This window comes from Taeniopygia guttata, chromosome 28, assembly GCF_048771995.1.
Source record: "Taeniopygia guttata chromosome 28, bTaeGut7.mat, whole genome shotgun sequence".
Classification (NCBI taxonomy): Eukaryota; Metazoa; Chordata; class Aves; order Passeriformes; family Estrildidae; genus Taeniopygia; species Taeniopygia guttata.
Window position 1 is genome coordinate 5,862,682 of NC_133053.1, and position 15,403 is coordinate 5,878,084.

At 38.2% G+C, this 15,403-nt stretch overlaps 1 long non-coding RNA gene across 1 annotated transcript in view; it reads right to left on the minus strand.

The window, feature by feature from the left end:
• Positions 1-287: 287 nt before the first annotated feature.
• Positions 288-15,403, minus strand: part of LOC140680782 (uncharacterized) — a 38,029-nt gene continuing 22,913 nt past the window's right edge. Inside the window, exons 3-4 of the long non-coding RNA XR_012052179.1 lie at positions 2,878-2,940; positions 288-1,292 (exon numbers count right to left, since the gene is read on the minus strand). This is a non-coding gene — a long non-coding RNA (uncharacterized lncRNA). The remainder of the gene's footprint in view (positions 1,293-2,877; positions 2,941-15,403) is intronic.

Genomic DNA, 15,403 nt, shown 5'->3' on the forward strand with positions numbered 1-15,403 from the left:
ACGGCCATCAACCAATCAGCGCCAGGGATCATGGCTTTGGGGGCGGTGCCTGGAGCCTGCGCCATCTTTTCTTTTGCCTACAACTCCCGTCATGCTCTGCGGCCCCATAGAGCCCCATTAAAGCCGGGACTACAACACCCATCATGCCCCGCGCACCACAGACCCTCGGTATCCGCCCCCATCTGTCCCACAAGTGTCCCCCAGACCCTCCGGGATCCCCAAGTGCCCCTCAGCGCCCATTCAGGACCCCCAAAATTTCACTGGCAAAGTACAAAAGAACAAGAAACTTTGGAAAAGCATTTAATACAAAACCAATCCAGTTTAAATCACTTGTCATAGGAGTAACTTCATTCACTCAGCCCATTTAGTCTGGAAAGGTTTAAAGGCTTAAGTTGTTCAGGTACCCAAAAATGTTCCATATAAAGAGCATTAGAAGGAGAGGAAGGAGAGACAGAGGAAGACAGAAGCTCCACAGTGTGGGAATCCAGGGCTTCCCTCTGGCTGCCCTGGATGGTCTGGGACCCTGGCAGGGGTCAGGAACCCCCTGTACAGAGCCCCCAGAGACATTGTCTCTGATCTCTGTCCATGGAAAAGAGTTTTCAATCCTACAGGATGAATTACAAGCTCTGAGTGTTTGATACGAGTAATAATTAAGTGTGGCACGAGTGCAAAAGTAAAATTTTAGGTTTCTAGATTAGGGGTTCAAAGGGGACAAGATGGAGGAAATTGGGTGTGCCTTGTCCTTTTTCTCCTTCTTCATGCCCTCCATGTTTCACTGTGGTGTTGGCATTTTTCCATTGGTTTAGGCTGGGGACACGCTGTTCAACGTAGGTGACAGATATTGGCACGTTATTGTAAATCCAGCACAGGTAGTTTGTGGTATTTAATGTTTGTAACATCCCACTGGGGGCAGAGCCCCCCACGCTGCCCTGCAGGACAGAGCTGCGGCAGGGCAGCAGAACATGTTAGAGATAAACAGAATAAACAACCTTGAAAACAGCGCAGACGAATTATGGCTTCTTCTTTGGCAATGGGGCAGAAAGACAGAGACTTTCTACAATCTCGGAATCACCAATACCCACAGATTCCGACAATTTTCCAATCTATGATGAATGCTAAACAAGATGAGGGCTATTCCTTGACATGTCACACTAGTGAGAAAGTTAAATTACTTCTTAGTGAGTTCCAAGTTCAATGTATCCACACAGAGGGTGAAATGTTCCTGTGCCACAGACATAAACATGGGTCCAGTTGTAAGGCTGAAGAACACAGATAAAATTGGCACAATCTGTCTGTTGGAAAAAGAAAGATAAAGGTTAATTTTCATGTTTATTCTTTTTTTCCACGTTATACATTCTACTAAATTACAGCCACAGCACTGGTGTACTTAAAACTACTGTAGCGGGGACTGTTCACGAAGCAGTTCAAAGCTGTGACAACTACAATTTGACAGCAGCTATCTACCAGGCAGTTCATCAATCAGACATGCAAACCTAATTCTGCTGTAATGCTTACAGCCACAAGAAGCTGTGTGCTCACAGCACAGTTTGGAGGGTATCTGTTCAGCCTGTGTCCTGGCAAACAACACCTGCCAACAGCTGGGCAGAGGTCGCAGAGCCACTGGGTTTGTCTGGCTACCAATCCTCCTGCCTTTGCTTCCCAGCTCAGGGTGCTTTAACACCAAAGATTACATGATTAAAGTAACTGTGGTGCGCTGAAAGGCTTCAACGCACTTCAGTGGGTATGCTTTGTCTCTGCACCGGCCACACCTTACTGGTGACTCTTATTTGGTTATTTCTGAGTCCAATGAGCTGTCCTGGCTCTAGCTGGGCTTGGTCCTTGCTGGGCAGATGCTGTGTGCTCCAAGGATGATACATGGGCTGGAGGACAAGGCTTGCTCTAGCTTTCCCCAAAATGAAATTAATACAGAAAAACAAAACAAGTATTTAGAGGGAATACAAAGAATCTGTTCATACTTTCTAGATATCACCCTACACCTAAGTGAGAGTCCAAAACAAATATTTCCCTCCCAGGACCCTTTCAATCTTCTTTTACTATAGAAACAGAACAAATCTTCCATATACACCCCTATAAGAAAATTTCCGGTGCTCAGCAAAGGTGTTGTTTAGGTTTTGACTGCTGTAAAGACAATGGTAGCAACAAATTAGAATAAGAAATTGAAATTCTTCAGGCAGAGAGCTGAGAGTGTTTTGAGCTGCAATCTACCTTGGTAACTGACATGCTGGATAGAAATTAGGACTTTTTTTTCTGAGACAAAATGAGAAAAAAATTATTTTAGAGCCATAAAATGGTTACATTCATAGTGGGCTCTAGACACATGATGTAATCTGTGGTAAGCAAAACATATAAAAGTTGTATTGTATACACGTATGTACCTTAAATATACTTCCTAAAGAAAATTTGTGGTTCCACAGAAAAGCCATTGAGTCTGAAATTTTCTTTTAACCCTAACTCAAGCAGTCTGCAAGTTAAGTTGATTTGTACACTGCTTTACTACTCTGTTTTTTTAATGAATTATAATGAAGTTACATTCAGGACACTTCCAAGATAAAAAGAAGCATTTTAATGTGAAAAGAGAGGATCTAATGGAAGTATTGCCTGGTAGACATTTCTGAGGTAAGTCCATTTGTCTCCCAGCTGCATTTATTACATCAAAGGAAATATTGATGCAATTTTGAATTTTTAAAAATATTAATATTTAAGAAACAATAGAAATGTTATTTTTTTAAATTAAGAAAAAACACTTAGTTCAGAAGAAGTGTAACACGACCTTACTAATGCATTTTGTGCATTTACTAACAAACACACAGATATTAATAAATCTCAGCAATAATAAAAAATATACATCATACTTACCTGGGCATCTTTCCCAGCTAATTTGCATAATTCTACCTTTTCTTTTGCTGCAGGCCAGTAAATCTGTAACACAGTTAAAATAAAACAAAGATTATGAAGATTATAACCTGTCCTGTGACTGACAGATTAATTAGTCCATGAATAAACAGTTAAAACAGATTTATGCAGGTGAAAAACCTTGCCTGTAAATTGAAATGAAAATGACTTCAAATGCAAGATTCTATGACAAAAAGTTACAAGGTTTCAAATCAACCCCACCGATCTTTGTTTATTTCTTCATTGGCTACCTGTACTTTTAAAAAGCATTCAGTTAATCTGGCCAGGGTACCTTGTCACTATTATGTGTTTTCCTCAAAGTTATGATGAGCCAAATCATCTGGAAACTAAACTGATTGCAAAGCCAGGCAAATTACATTTGTGAAGAATCTAGGCCAGTGGACTTGGCATAACTGTTATAAAAAAATACTTAGCTCTTTCTGCCAATTTTCAAATGAAAAGAATTAGGCTCAAAAAACTAAGGGTAGCTCAAGGGAAATTAGTAGAACAAAAAGTACATTTGACAGAAATCAACAGTGCGTGGTTTAAAAATGTCACCCATCAACATTAAGTAAGTTTACTGAGAAAATGAAACAGAAGTTTAGAGCAGAATTGGGGACCTTAGTTAATTGGCATTAAATATTGATATCGTTCCTCTTTCTTTTTTAATCTGCCCTGAAGAATTCTGAAAAATGGGTTTTGATGTAGATGAATCCAGATGGCAAAATACTACCAGTTACTGTAATCCAAATTATGTAAGTGAAGAAATATAAATGAACAACAGCTCAGGTTCTGCCTCACTGATTTCAATTAAGCAGTCAAGACTGGATATGATCGAGTACAGGTTTGATTCTAATAAATTTAAAATAGAAGCTAAATAGAAATTCTTCTACAACAACATTGATAAAAATAAGTATTTTTTATTTCTAAATTTGACAAGACAAAACTGTTATTTCTTATAACTAATAGTAAAAACACTACAAACCACACTCCTTTTTAAGCAAATATTGATTAGTACATTGTCTCAAGTCCCAGGCACCAGTCAGCAGGTCATTAGTAGCCACAAATGCTTTAGAATAGTCTCCAATCACGCTTTACAAAATCTTTAATAGCAAATATATAAGAATGAAGAATTATTGCAATACGCATCAGAAATAAAAACATCACCAAGGAAAGATGCACAACCCAGTGGCATACAGGAGTAGTTGACTGCTGTCATATTCCCTTTCACCCAGCTGTTGGCACCTTGTAGAAGTGGCTTGACGTACACAGGCTCAGTCCCCACGGGTAAGAAAGCAAAAAGCCAGTGTCCTTTTTCAAGTACCTTTATTTCCCAAAACCTACAGTCACTGTTTCTCTCAATCTGGAAACACTTTGATTTTACTTCTTCCTCTTTGATTCCCAGTGAAAATGGATGTATTGGATTTTTGCAAGGAAATTAATTCCCTCTCACATTGTTTTAGTTTAGGGTAAATTTGGGGAAAACTTAGGAAATAAACTTTTACGGCCCCTCTCTACTTACTTGGTTTAGGGAAAAATTTTTTCTGAGAGAGAAGTGGAAAAGAACTTGTTTATTTAACAATAAAGCATTTTTTAGCACTAAAATAATTAACAATATAAGTTGACAATAAAATTTTTTTACTTTTCTGAGGAGATGAATAAATTTAGAAGGTTTTTTTTGGGAGTGGTTGCTCGGGTCTGGACGCTGGGGATTGCTCTCCAGCACTGGGGATGGCTGCTGCAGATTTTTAAATGCAGGCTTTTGGTGGTTTTTGGTGTTTCTTAGATCTTAGTCTAGAGTAGGCTGGATGATATTTAGAAAGAGGAAAGGAAAAAAAAAAGCAACAGTCTAGGGAAAGAATTGGACTGCTTAACTTAACTAGGAAGTAAAGTAAGAAAGCAGGCAAAGTAAGTAAGCTAAGCAAGTAAGTAAGTAAAGCAAGTAAGCTAAGCAAGCAAGCAAAGCAAAGCTAGCTAGCTAGCCTTAGCTTTTTTTAGCTTTTTAGCAGATATGGGGGGAGGTGAACTAGATGATAACACAGCAAAATAAACTTTTACTTTCAGAGTCAGTTCTGAAAGCATAGAACATAATATTAAACGTAAATAGAACACATGATTGGAGATACAAACACTATAATAGTTACTTTAGGACATTCTATTCTTTATTTTTATATTTTCAACATCATGTAAAAACTCTATTAAGTTAAAACTTGTATTTTGTACTTATTTATATTTTTGACACTTATACATTTTCTTTTTTTTTATGTCTGTGTGTTTTATGCACAGACATTGGCAGTAATATTTAGTAAATAGTGATATTTGCATAATAGTTTTACTTTATAATTAGATCTTTTTGAGGTATACATTGTGTTGTTTTATCTTTCTGCATTATTTACTATGTATAATTTGGTCTTTGAGCAAAGATAATTTTATGAATGGGTTTGTCTGTATTTGAGGCAGGATTGATTTACATTGATTTCTTTAATAAATTTTTGACATGTGTTATTGGGACTTTATTTTTGTCTACTATATTTAGGGGTTTAGACTGGGCAGGACCTGCTCGATTGGTGGAACTTTGGCTGTTAACTAACTAGGTGGCTTTTGCTAAATGTTGCTCTTAATTTTTGAAAGATTTCTTACTTAATGCTTTTAAGGTGGTTTTTAATAGTTTATTGTACTTTTTTACTTTGCCTGCAGCTGGTGTATGGTAGGGGATGTGATATATTCACTTAATGTTATGTTCCCTAGCCCAGGTGTTGATAAGGCTGTTTTTGAAATGAGTTTTATTGTCTGACTCAATCCTCTCAGGGGTATTATGCTTTTAAAGGACTTGCTTTTTAAGGCTTAGGATGGTGTTATGGGCTGTAGTATGAGACATAGGGTAGGTTTTTAACTATTTAGTGGTGGCTTTTATTATTGTGAGTACGTAGCGTTTGCTTTGGCGTGTTTGGGGTAGTGTGATGTAGTTAATTTGCTAGGCTTTTTTATATTTGTACTTTGACTATTGCTTATTATACTACAGGGGTTTTATTTGCTTGGCTTGTTTGATGGTAGTGCATGTTTTACAGTTATGGATAACTTGAGAAATATTGTCTATAGTTAGATTTACTTTTTGGTCTCGTGCTTACTTATAAGTGGCATTTTTATTCTGATGGTTTGAGGCATCATGGGCTTATTGTGCTAGGAATAATTCCCCCTTGTGTTTTTAATTGAGGCGCTGCCGCGTTCCCTCCGGAAAGGCGGTCGATCCCGGCTCAGCTCTAGCTCCGGAGGGAGCGAGCAGGTTCCCCGAGCCCTCCGCTGGGCTACTCCAAGGGGAGGCTTTGGAGAGCTCGGGATGGATCTTTGGCGCCGAGGGCGATGGAAAGCGAGACCCACACGCGGAAGAGATGACAAAGGAAGCGTCCTTCTCTGGGGGCAGAATGATCCTTTTATTTTCCCTCAGGGTGAGGGAGAAACGAACGAGGATCCAACTAACGCTTGGGTGCCAACCAAAGAAGGCAGAGAGAAACTGCTTGACACAGGATTATATAGGGTGGGGGGCGGAGAGAACTGGGACCAATAGGGGAAAAGTGTGGGTGGCTCCATGGGGAGGGGTCCGAGGTAAGGGGCCAATAGAACAATGGAACGGGAGGGGCCCTGGGCCTTCACCCAATCACTCGACGCCCTGGATGGAAGTTTCTGGATCTCGGGGTGGGGCGCCGGGTGATTGGCAGAGCTTCTGGGTAGAGACAAGGGAGTGGTTTGGTGGGGTGACTGGGAGTGGTCTGGTGACTGACAAGGGGAAAGGCGGGAAGGGATGGGGCAGTACCAATAGAGGAAAGGGAGAGGGGGGTACATAGAACATACTAACTATAAAGTTGAACAAAAACAGAAAAACTGACCCGTACAACCGTAACGCCAGTAAAACATAAGATAACGCACCACCACATCGGTCTATCTTTGATACTCTTATTTTTGCAGCTTGATTTATGTGCTGATTGTTTTGCTGCTCTTTATTAGCTTTATTTCTGGGGACATGGGCATTTATATGGTGAACTTTTATAGGTAGCTTCTCTACCCGGGTAGTGATATTTTTTTACTTTTTAGCAGCTTAAATTGGTTTTTTTTTATGCTGTTAGTTAGCTTTTTTTTATTTTTTTAGCTATTTTTATAGAGCATTGGCTACTATTTATGAATTAGTGTAGAGGTAGAGCTTTGGCCACTTCTCCTTTTTTGTAATGTCTAGGGCTAGTTGAACGGCTTTGAGTTTAGCAAACTGGCTTGATTTACTTTTGCAACTCGTCGTGTGGGACTTTATATAGTTGCTTTTTATTTCTGATTTATTCTTATGATGCGATAGGAACTGTTAGTGAAGAGAGCATAGCGTGTTTTTTCTGCTGGCAGTTGGTTGTATGGTGGAGCTTTTTTAGCCCGTGTCACTGTTTTTTTTTTTTTTTTATTTGCGATACTAAAACTTTTATTTTTGGGCTAATTTGTAATTATTTTTAAAATCCCAGGGCGATTTAGTTTATTAATATGGGCATGCTGCGTAATGAGAGCAATCTACTTGCTCTATGTAGCACTGGTGGCATGGTGGGTGGAGGGAACTTTTTTTCTGAACATCTACTCTAGCACTGGTAGTCGGGGTGCCAGGAGGAGTTGTGTTTTTGTGCTAATCACTTCTGAGGCGGCTTGGACTCCCTCGTAGGCGGCTAAGATTTCTTTTTTTGTTGGGGTGTAGTTAGCTTTAGACTTTTTGTAGCTCTGACTCTAAAATCTCAGTGGTTGGCTCTGAGTCTTATTAGGTATTTTCTGCCAAAGGCTCCAGGACAGACTATGGTTTTTGGCTGCAGAGTAGAGTATGTTTTTCACATCTGGTTCTGTTTTGACTGGGCTAAGGGTTACTGTATGAGCAATTTTTTGCTTTATTTGGGCAAAAGCTTGCTGCTGCTCAGGGCCCCAGCAGAAATTATTTTTTTTGCGGGTGACTAGGTAGAGGGGACTTATGATCTGACTGTACTCAGGAATGTGCATTTTTTAAAAACTAATGGCGTTTAAGAAAGTTTGTGGGTTTTTTTTGTTGGTTGGTGGGGACATGGCTGTGATTTTGTTGATGATATCTGTAGGAATTTGACGCTGTTTATTTTGTTACTTCACTCTTAAGAACTGGATTTTTCGAGCAGGTCCCTTTATTTTACTTTTTTTGATGGTAAAACTAGCTTCTAGGAGGATTTGGATGATTTTTTCTCTTTTCTTAAACACTTCTGCTGCTGTGTTTCTTTACACAATGATATTATTAATATATTGTAGATGTTCTGGAGCTTTACTCTTTTTTAGTGCAGTCTGGATTAGTCTATGGCAGATGGTAGGACTGTGCTTTTACTCCTGGGGCAGTCGGTTCTAGGTATATTGTACTCTTTTCCATGTAAAGGTAAACTGAGGTCTGCATTTTGCTGCTAGAGGAATGGAGAAAAATGTATTGGCAATATTAATAGTGGCGTACTACTTTGCTGCTTTGGACTCCAGCTTGTACTGGAGTTTTAGCATGTCTGGCACAGCAGCGCTTAGTGGTGGAGTTACTTTATTTAATGCACGGTAGTTTATAGTTAATTTTTATTTTTTTTTAGATTTACGCATAGGTTAAATGGGGTTGTTGAAGGGTGAGTGGGTTTTGCTGACTACCCCTTGGCTCTCTAGCTCTTGGATTATCTTATGGATGGGAACTACAGTATTTTGAGTTGTTCTGTACTGTTGATGATGCACTGTTGAAGTGGCAACTGGTATTTTTTGTTCTTTTTTTTTTAAAAGTTTTACTGTAGTTGGATTTTTAGACAGTCTAGGTAAGGTGTTTAGTTGCTGGATGCCCTCTGTTGCTATAGCTGCTATTTTAAATGTCTATTTGAGTTTTTTTGGGTTTTTAAAATATCTTTTTTGAAGGTAATTTATGCTTAAAATATATGGGGCTTTTGGGCTAGTTATAATAGGGTGGTTTTTTTATTTATTTTTTGTCAGATTTACATTAGCTTTTACTACAGTAAAGTTCTGAGATCTACCTGTCACATTGGCAATAGAGATAGATTTTGCTTTTATGTGTTTTGATGGAATTAACGTGTATTGTGTACTAGTATTAACTAAAGCTTTCTATTTTTGTGGGTTTGATGTGTTAGGCTAGCGAATCTACATAGTCTAGAAAACACGGTTTTCTCTTGCTTCTATCTGGCTAGAGGTAGGGCTCTTCTAAGCCTGGTTATCTTTTTTGCCTTGGGCGTATGTCTTAGAAGTTCTTTCAAGGGGATCAGACATGTTATTATCATTATTATGCTTGACAGTTTGGCTACGGGCAATTGGAGCTGCTTTTTTTTTGGTGGCACTTCTTTTTTGAATCTTACTTTTTTTTAATTTACGCACTCGTTGTGCCAGAGCACTAGTAGGTTTTCTGTTTCATTTTTTAATGTTTTTTTTGCAATTGCGCAGGAAGAACCACAGCTCAGTTTGTGGGGTGTACTTTTTCTTATTATTTGAGGAATGTTTACGTTGGGTATCAGAACTTCTGATCTGTATTGCTGAGATTTGGAGAAGGTCTTCCTTTATCTCCTCCCTGAGTCTCTTATGATTTTCTTTTATTTTATTTTTTAATTTTTGCAGATGTGTTTTTACTGCTGTAATTCTGGCATGGGTTGGGCTATGTATAGTATTTGCATATGTTCGGAGTTTTTTTGCTATTTCGAGTACGGTTTTATCTCTTTTATTTTGTTTTATTATTGCTAAGGTAGAAGCATAGTCATGTGGCTTAAGCTGTACAAGTTTTTGCCACATCACAGATGTACATGGTATTAAGTTTGGATTTTTAGTTGTTATTTTATTTGAGAAGATAATCTCTGCTACTGTTATTTTTCTCAGACGTTGGATTTTTTGTTTTATAGTTTTCTATTGGGTTTGCTGTATATAAAGATCATCTGCATACAGGTATCTTTGTGCTACACTTTTTAGAACTCGTGCCCAGAGGCTGTGAGGGTTAGCCCCCCTCATTATTTTTTGATTAATGACAGGATTATGTGACAGGGATCTTAAATGTCTTGCCTCAGTACTATCTAGAATTGTAGCTTTGCCTGCAGCATCTTAAAGACGGACCAACCAACTAATTACAGACTCATCAGGTCGTCGGGTATAATCCTTCCTCAGGCCACGAAGGTCCTTTAGGGAAAAGGACTCAGTATTGGCCTCTGATCTTGTACTAGTTGCTTTGACTTTTGATTTTATGTCAGCAGGCATTGAGGGTCCCTCTCTTGCATTATTATTATTATCGTTATCATCTACTGGTCGATTGGTCTTTTCTGTGCGCTTTTTATTTTTTGTGCTAGTAGCAACAGCCATTGGTTGAGGCTTGGCTGCTGAGTTTGGTTTAGCTGCTGGCTTTGAGCCGGGGGTGTTTGCTGCAGCCTGAGTGACTGGGATAGCTGCTGATTTATCTCCCTGCCCCCTTTCTTCTGTCTGCTGCTTTACAGTATTTAGCAGGGTGCGATAAGCATATGCCAGGGCCCAGCTCACTGCAATGATCTTTTTCTCCTTAGAGTTATCATGGCACTTTTTTTTCAAGTATTTTGCCACCTCAGCCGGATTCTGAATTTGTTCACTAGGAAAGTCTTAGGCTATAGGGTCAGAAAATTCTTTTAAGATTTGGCTTATCTCTTCCCATTTCCCACATTACTCAGGATTTCTCATACTTGGGTTTACTCTTGGGTTAGAGGTCTCATTAGCCCCTCTAGAAATCTCAGCCCTTATTCTAGAGAGACTGCAGACTGTATAGAGAAAGCTTATTAGATTAAACACTAGGAAGATGGTCTTTTTAATAGTCAGGGGAAACTGAATATTTTCTAATAGGGAGGTAACAAATTTAGAGGAGAAGAAGGAAAGCAAAGGCTGAAAAGCCTCATCCCTTACTTCTCCTCTAACAAATTGGCTGTATAACTATAACTATGAACCATATATTCCAGGAACAGACTTCAGCACTTTTATAAACTCTCTGGAAGCTATTACACTTAAGCACAGCACAATGGATATTTTGGTTAGTGCTTTTCTACTGCAAAACTTACGTATTAGGGACAATACCGGAGCTATTCTTGGAAAAAAAAATAAACCTAGGGACCACAGGGGGATTAAGATCTGAAAAACCCCTAGGGACTAGAGACACATGCAGGCCTTTACCCTAAGAGACAATATTAATTCAAACAACATAACTAGTAATTGCTCTATACTCACATAAAATAATTGGAACAAAAATATGATTACAACAGGGTTTTTTCTACTCTCTCGAGCCCCACGTTGGGCGCCAAAATATTTGTCTTAGTTTAGGGCAAATTTGGGGAAAACTTAGGAAATAAACTCTCACGGCCCCTCTCTACCTACTTGGTTTAGGGAAAAATTTCTTCTGAGAGAGAAATGGAAAAGAACTTGTTTATTTAACAACAAAGCACTCTTCAGCACTAAAACAATTAACAATACAAGTTGACAACAAAACTCTTTTACTCCTCTGAAGAGATGAACAAATCTAGAAGGTCTTTCTTGGGAGTGGTCGCTCGGGTCTGGACGCTGGGGATTGCTCTCCAGCACTGGGGATGGCTGCTGCAGATTTCTAAATGCAGGCTCTTGGTGTTTTTTGGTGTTTCCCAGATCCCAGTCCAGAGCAGGCTGGATGATATTTAGAAAGAGGAAAGGAAAAAAAAAAGCAACAGTCCAGGGAAAGAATTGGACTGCTTAACCTAACTAGGAAGTAAAGTAAGAAAGCAGGCAAAGCAAGCAAGCCAAGCAAGCAAGTAAGTAAAGCAAGCAAGCTAAGCAAGCAAGCAAAGCAAAGCCAGCTAGCCAGCCCTAGCCTTTTCTAGCTTTCCAGCAGATATGGGGGGAGGTGAACTAGATGATAACACAGCAAAACAAACCTTTACTTTCAGAGTCAGTTCTGAAAGCACAGAACATAATATTAAATGTAAACAGAACACACGATTGGAGATACAAACACTATAACAGTCACCCTAGGACACACATGAATTTAGTTACCTTTCTGATAAAGACCTCTTAGCAGAGATAATGAAGTTTGAGTTACTTAAACCTTAACCCTCTACAATATTTACAAAGAGTCAGAGATAAAACAGTGTAGCAGCATTGCAGCAGCGGAGCATAACTTTGCTTTCCCAGGGCATTTTCTCAGAATGATGTGGTCATCATTCTGACCACATACCTATGAATGAGGTATAAAAAAAAAGCAATCTGAAATCAGCTGTGCCAGGGTGTGTGGGCGGCACAGTGCACAGTGCCAGGAAGCACAGAGTAAAGTACTGGGAATATCAGGAAGGGCTGAAGGTAGGTCCAGTCTGGTCTCTGCCTGGGCAGAGTGGGATGAGTCACCACTGCAACACAGGTTAAGTTTAAGAAGAAAAGCTGATGAAAATGTACCAGTGAAGAAAAGCTGATCAGAAGGAAGAGACAGATGAATGTGAGATCACAGATCTCCAAACACACCTGGCCAAGGAGATTTGTCTGAGCTGTCAGTTCTCCTGTACATAAACTTTATGCCCAATTCTGCCCAAGATCCCTGAATCATTTACAGCAAAGCCTAGAGGCCAAGGGGCTTGGGAGATGTTTGGCAAAAGTTGAGTTATCCAATTAGGCAGACAGGATGTCTCTTTGTCGGCTTTTGAAAATGCCCAACTCTCCTTGTCAAATACACAGAAGAACTGGAGGAGTTAAAAACAGAGACATCTGCTTCGAGGCATCAGAAGTGTTAATGGACTTGACTTACTCTCCATTCTTCTACAGATTCCTTCATGGAAATTACTGTTTGTCCTACAAGGCGGAAATACACACACCCCCACTTCTTATGGTAATTGACCACAGACAATTATATTAAAAAATCAATTGTTTTACTCTCTAGTTTCTCAACAGACTCAGTATTTAGCATTATAAGGCCACATTAGACAATGAAAAGTGAAGCTAAATGATCCAACTTGAAAATCAATTTGTAATTATATATGGGGTAGTAAAAGTGATATTTATTTGCATTACATATAAGAAATGAGAGGTTCCCAGAAACTGTCAGTTCTAAATTGTAATAGATCAAGAAAATTGCATAATAAATAATGAGTTGATGTGCTGAGCAAGAAAGCATAAACCTCATTTTTTATTATAGGACATGCTGTGTAACAGTACCACAGGTCTGGTTCTCTCAAACCCTGACACAAGTAACATTACACATCTGTATTGACTTTTCTGTAGGGGGTGAAATTAAGTTTTATTGTTATATTTTATTCTGATGAGTTACTTAGTTTTACAAAATCCCAAAAAAGTAAGACCACATGCTTCTGTAGTTTCTGTTAGATTTAAAATCATTGCACTTTTAAACAGTTTGAAGCTTTGAAATTGGTAAATTTTTAATTTTTTTTCTATTTACCTGCTTCATTCACAATATTAAGAACTTAATAACAAATGATTTTTTTTCCCCAAATTCCTCAATAAGCAAAAATTTCAAGGAATGGAAACAAAAGACAGATAACCCAAGGCACTATATATTAAAGGTGACAACAACATTGACTTAAGTTATAATCATTTTGTGTTACAAACAGTACAAATTATATATTTAATATATTTCATAGTATATGTGTATCTGTATTTGAAATGTCTGGAAAAATCTTAGAATATCTTAATGGAGTTACTAAATTTAAGGCAAGAATGCAACGAGTTGGAATATGTGAACTGTATACTTAAATAGAATTATTGTCTTAATCTTCAGTTTATTTTCATTTTAAAATAACCATATCAAAATTCCAAGGTTGGCTACTGTCATGATTTCCAGATTTTATCTTCTATTGCCCAGTTAAAAAAAAACAAACCAACCTTAACATTACTTTTAAATCATTCTTCAAATATTTTCTTAAATTTAGCAACAGGAAAGAAATTAAATTCTCCTAATAAATGAAAGTTAATAAGCTCTTTACTATCAGAGAGAAAGAATACCTCCCAGGAGTATGAAATTAAGCAGTACATAAGCATAGGACAGATAAGGTATCACTTTAAAGGGTAGATGGGAATTGATTTCTGATTAAAACAAAACATTTAAAACCACAAAGGTCTTTTTAAATCAGGAGCAGCAGATTTCTAAAAGTAACATTTTCCTGTCCACTAAATAGGCATTTTTACTATGAGAAAGGAATGAAAAGGAAAACAAAAATTGTTAAAAATGTGTATTCTTTATATATAGATATATAAATTGGCATGTGGATGCTATATATATATATAAAAATATATGCACATATAAGTATATACCTATGTGTGTGTGCATATATATATATATGTGTGTGTGTGTGTGTGTGTGTGTGTGTGTGTGTGTGTAAAATATATGGATCCACTCTTCTCATTCCAAAAGAGCTGTTATCTGTCATCAATTATTAACGCTGGTATTTTACTCATTTTTCAGTATCTATGTATCTATCTCAGTATCAGATTTTGTTCCTAAGCTAACACTTCAGACTATAAATCCTTAGGAGAAGGGGTTCTCAAAATAAAAGTGAAGTCTGATTACAAAAAAAAAAAGTTGTGTGACATTACAGCTTTTTCATTAATCACTTCTAGATGGGCTTCTAAATCTAGCATGGTGCAGGACTTCATAAAATTAGTGGAAATGTTATATATTGTCCAAAATACAAAAGAGGAAGACTGTAAACTGCCTAAACAATTAAAAAAGCCATTGGTCTTCATCTGTTTGTAAGGTTTCAAAACAAGTTTTTAGTGAGGGAAGAGATAATACAAGTTTCCAATGAAAATGGAGTGTGGTAGAGAAAAAACATAACTTGGTAAACAGACATTGGTTCACTCTAATATTGTACTTCAATAACCCAGCTGAAGTGCATTGAGGTGCTAGAGCTGCTCTTCCCCATGGCTCCACTTAAGTATTTACTAAATTGTCACCTGGAAACTGATTAGCTCAGCTGCAAAAAACAGGCACTAGTACAAGAAAAAAAAAATGGTCTAATAAGTAAAGAACTTGAGGTAGAAAACTACTCATGAAGTTCCTCAAGAAACAGTGTCAGAGCTCATCCTGTTTCATGTACCCTTCAGCAGCCGTGCTAAAAACCCAGAACTCTGCCACGACACACGCAGGTGACAGAAAGTTGGGAAGCACCACTAATACAAGTGGGGTTAAATTAGGCAGGAAGAGTCAAAGGACTCTGAAGACCAGAATTATAAACAGCCAGAGGAAATGGGTATAAACTGCTCATAAATAAATATATATCACAGATCATAGATTTTAACAAAAATTAAATCTGAAACATTGGAGTAACAAGGATGTGTCCCACAGCAACAACATTCCTAAAGAAGTTGCATGAAGTATCCCAAAGGGCCACTTAGAACAGCTGGGTCACAAAAGGAATAACTGCTCCATGAGGGAGGTGGTGCTGATAGCAGGGAGTGAGACCAATTGACCAACCTGACTCCTGCCAGTTTCACGTCCCCAGGA